The sequence below is a fragment of the Tupaia chinensis genome, unplaced genomic scaffold (assembly GCF_000334495.1).
Source record: "Tupaia chinensis unplaced genomic scaffold, TupChi_1.0 Scaffold148019_1, whole genome shotgun sequence".
Taxonomy (NCBI): Eukaryota; Metazoa; Chordata; class Mammalia; order Scandentia; family Tupaiidae; genus Tupaia; species Tupaia belangeri.
Window position 1 is genome coordinate 324996 of NW_006207869.1, and position 4903 is coordinate 329898.

At 40.9% G+C, this 4903-nt stretch overlaps 1 pseudogene; it reads right to left on the reverse strand.

Annotated features, from left to right (window-relative positions):
- Nucleotides 1-216: 216 nt before the first annotated feature.
- On the reverse strand, nt 217-4172 carry LOC102477471 (ubiquitin-conjugating enzyme E2 variant 2 pseudogene; annotated as a pseudogene).
- Between the last annotated feature and the right edge of the window lie 731 nt (nt 4173-4903).

Sequence of the window (4903 nt, forward strand, 5' to 3'; positions counted from 1 at the left end):
CTAACAAGAAAAAAAAATTGTGCTGCATTTTCCCTCTTGTTACCTGAAAACATAATGGGTGTACATATATTAAATATATTCTTACAAATGTCCAGTCATGTTTACCAGCTGGAATTCTTTTACTTAATATGTGGGTATTTGCATTGTGATATTTAATTAAGACATTTATATGAGTAGAAGGTTGTTGATTTAAGACAAATTTGAGAGCCTCTAAAATTAATTGTTGAATGTTTGTCCTTCTGGTGGCTGTGGAAGCTTCATATTTTCTTTGGACATCATTAGACATTGTAGCTCTTGAAGGACAACTTTAATGCTGTAAGAGTTTTGCCATTTTGCTAACACTGGTATGCTCCGTGCATCCACCATCCCACTGGAATTATTTATTCCATTCATATTAATTTTTGTTACAAATCTAACTGATGAAGGAGCTTCTGGGTATTTAGGTCCACATTCTACTTTCAGGCTATATATTCTGTTTTCATAATTTGTCCTTGGTGGCCCAATAATCATGCCTGTCCACCTTGTAAGTGTCATATCTTCATCATCTTCAAGGCCCCAGCTAACCGTACAATCGCCTACTCCTTTTTGTCCTTCTTCAAGTTCTTCCAACAAGCGAAAATTATGAGGAACTTTAACTCCTGTGGAGACCTTTAACTCCTGTGGAGACTGCCATCTTCTCCTGCAGCCCCTGTTCTTCTCTTTCAAGATTGTTCTTCTACTTGAGACCTCATTACAATGCCATGTGAATTTTAAGGACAGCTTTTTTTTGGGGGGGTGGGGGGGTGGAGGTTTTTGCTATAGGGTGCGTGTGCTTGCCAGAAAGATACAGAGAGACAGAGAGACAGAAAGCGAGAAATTACCCCCTAGGGGGTTTGGCCATGCCGCAATCCCTTCTCCTCCATTTTCCTCTCAGGATCTTGGGCATGCACGCACACACGCCCGGTGTGAGTTTAAGCTACTGGGTCCAGGACTTGAACCACAGTTAACTACATGGGAGTCCAGTGACATAACCATTATGCCAACTGCTGGTCCCTCATTTAATAAGTTATTTTTTTACTGAGGTAGAACATGCAACATAGGGTTTTCTCTTTGATTTTTGTTAAAATAGAAAAGTACATCTTTATAAAATATCATCGCTTTTGACCACATGATAGCTATGTTTTCCAGGAAGCCACAGTGCTTCCTTGGTGCTTCTTTGAGGAGAGTCCTCATTAGGAAAAGAGAATAGAATCCACCCTATCCATTTTAGAGTGGCTTTCTGAAAGCCACATCAAATCATCAATCCAAAAGTACTTTGTGTGTTTTAGAATATTATTATGTACTATTCCAGAAAGATAGAGAGAGACAGACAGAAAGTGAGAAATTATCCCCCCAGGGGGGATGGTCATGCCACAATCCCCTCTCCTCCATTCTTCTCTCAGGATCCTGGGCACGCACACACATGCGCCCAGTGTAGTTCAAGTCACCAGGTCCGGGGTGCGAACCGTGATCGACTACGTGGGAGTCCAGCAACATAGCCAGTATGCCAGCTGCTGGTATCCAGCCTTTACATTTTTGAAGATAGATATTGTTGTTTCACTGCTGGGTGGGATCAGGTACAACAGAGAATTTATCTAGGATAGTCTGATTGGCATCAAGAAGTTGGTCAAGGAGCTGGTACCTACAACCACAGTCAGGGCACGCTTCCCCCCAGTCAGAGACACAGATCTCAATCCTGTCACTATCGAGTAGTTCTGGCCACAGACCCTTCTCCTCCAGGTCCAAGACCTGCTTCTTGCCACACCAGCTGAAAAAAGGCACAAAGCAGGTCTGCAAAGAGACCCCAGGCATAAGTGTCATGTTTTCCTCCACCACCCAGCCATCCCCAGTGGGCTACACCATCTATTTCTGGAGGCCTTCACTGACCCAGGCAGCCAAGCCCTTTAGCAAGCAACAAGTTCCTGGGTCCAAAGACCTAAGCCCCACTGGTGTTCTCTGCCAACATGCCCTCTCCGACCGCACCTAGAGCTATGTTTCCACAGAGCAGATCACTTCTAAATTACAACTAGACCGTTCAGTTTTCAACTGGGCAATATTTCCTGGATTGAGACATATGTTATACAGGGTTTGAACTCTGTATTGGTTCTTTATTGCCCCATAACTACCTTAGACACAGTGGCTTAACATTTATCTTGCAGTTCATGTGGGCTTGAAATCCAGGTGCATCTTAGCTGGATTCTCTGGCTCTGGGTTTCTCACAAAGAAACAATCAAGTGTTGGTCAAGGCTGCAGTCATCTTAAGGCTCAACCAGAGAAGGATCAGCTTTCAAGATCACTCAGGTGGTAGTAGATTTTGGTCCTTTGTGGACTGTTGCTATGGCCAGCCCTCCCTTCAACATAAGAGCCTCTCTTACAGGGCAGTACATCATATTAGCTTTTGAAAACTCTTCTACAAGTTCACATTTGTATTAATCCTCTAACTTCATTGCACAATACCAATATTTATTATCCTTCCAAGTGTGATACGTATCTTTGGTTCTTTCATTCGTGAAAGCAAGCAAAAAGAAAATCTCAAGATATAGAGAGAATCTGAACAAAACAAAGTAGAAGCCTTTCATAACCTACTCTTGGCAGCAACATCCCAATATTTTGTCATATTCTTCCTCATAGAAGCCTAGGTTCAGCTCACTGTCAAAGATGGAGTGAGATAAACACGTGAATACTGGAAGGAGGGATCATTAGGAACCAGTTAAGCCTTGCCTACTATGTGGGGATATTGAAAAGTTTGTGGTGGGGCTGGCAGGTAGAGTGGGGGTTGAAATGCTGTACTCCAACATGTCTAACTGTGCCTCATGTCCTGGACCTGGTGGCTTCTTTCTCATTTTCTCTCTCTTGCTCTTACTCTGTCCCTCTCTCGTCAATTTTAAATAAATAAAGTTAAACAAAATACTTATTTTTAAAAAGATTTTTAAAAACTACCTGAGAAACCTGCTAAAATTACAGAGACATTCAGAACAAATCAAAGCATAAACCATTAAGTTAGAAAAGATGAAAAATGGGCCAGCCAAGTGACATATTGGTTAAGGCTACCAGATCCCACATGCCTAACGTTGCAATTCAAGTCCCAGAAAGGCTTGAAAGATACAGAAGCATGTGTGTCCATATCCAAAATCCTGAGACGAAAGTGGAGAAGGGATTGTAGCATGCCCATGCCCCGGGAAAGGGAGGGGTAATTATTTCTCACTTTCCCTCTTTCTCTTTCTCTCTCACCTGTGAACACAGGTGCCCTATAGCAAAAACTAAAAAAAAAAAAAAAAAAAAAAAAAAAAAAAAAAAAAAAAAAAAAGAAGAAAAAAAGCAATGAAACTAGAAGAAATAAATCCAAAATTTTAATATACTAAAAAAGGAGTCAGCCGGTGGCATAGTGGTAGCACAATGCACTGTGATGCTTGAAAATCATCACAGTGTTTGTGTATGAGTGCCTAAAATCCCAGGAGGAGAATGGAAGAGAAGGGATTGCAGCATGGCCATTCCCCTAGAGGATAATTTTTCACTTTCCTTCTCACTTTATCTGTCTCTTTCTCTCTGGTGAGCACACATGCCCTATGGAAAAAGAAAGAAAAAACTAAAACAAAGAAAAAAAAAAAGATATTTTCAAAAACACCTTAGAAACTAATTTGCATACCTTGATGAAAGCAAATTTGAAAATGTAGATGAAAATAGAAATCTTAAAGGAAAACAAAATTTACTAATTTTTTTTTTGTCCCAATGACGCATCTTATTGGTATGTGTGTATTACAGCCCTAGAAAAAGAATCCCGGGATTTTCCCTCCTGTGTTTCCATCTTGCTTCTTCATGGTCCGTGATGCCAGCTGAGGTTGTCAGGACAATGAAACCAAACTGCCGCGATGGGAGCAGAGTATTCCGCCATGTCTCTAGATCTTTGAGTTACACATCAAATCTGGGGCTGATCACTCCACGCTTGTTTAACCTGCCGGTGAGGTTCACAACACTTTTTCCAGCTCTGTGGCCATCAGTGATTTCAAATTTGCCAATGTAACCATGCTTCATCATCACAGTTAGAAACCGGACAATGACTTTACAGCACGGCCTAATAAGAACCTGGGTTTTCCTCTCTTTTCAGCACTGTTGATACTCTTGAGGGCACCAACCAGAGCATTCATGCACACCATTATGGCAGCACAGAAAGATGGCAGAAAGAGCAAAACTTACTAATGTTGACCCTAGCAAAGAAAATCTAAAGAGACTAGTTAACATAGAACAGCTAGAGAAAGAGTTAAAAGATTGCATAAAAAGCACCATACCTATGATTGATGGTTTTGGGAAAGCGTTCTATATAATATGTAGAGAATGGATCATTTTAATGCTGCTTAACCTATTCCAGATCATAGATGAAGAAATTTTTTGAACTTCCTTTATGAAGTAATTATTTTGACCTGAAAACCTGAAAAACAACAAAAAATATCAGCAGTCAGTTCCCAGCAGCTCATTTAAAAAACAACCTCATCGGAACCAGCAGTTGATGTAATGGCTATGTTGTTGGACTCCTATGTAGTCAACCACAGTTCGAGTCCTAGACCCGGTGGCTTAAACTCATGCAGGGCATGTGTGTGTGTGTGTGCCCAAGATCCTGAGAGGAGAATGGAGGAGAATGGATTGCGGCATGGCCATCCTCCCTTGGGGATGATTTCTTGCTTTCTGTCTCTCTGTCTTTCTAGTGAGCGCACGCACCCTATAGCAAAAACCTCTCCTAAATAAATAAATAACAATACCTCATAACTAAGTAAGATGTATTGCAGTAATTCAAGACAGTTAAATATTAGAAAATCCATCAATATCATCGATCCCCTCAATAGAACTAAGGAGAAAAATCATATAGTCTATATCATGTGATTAGAGAATG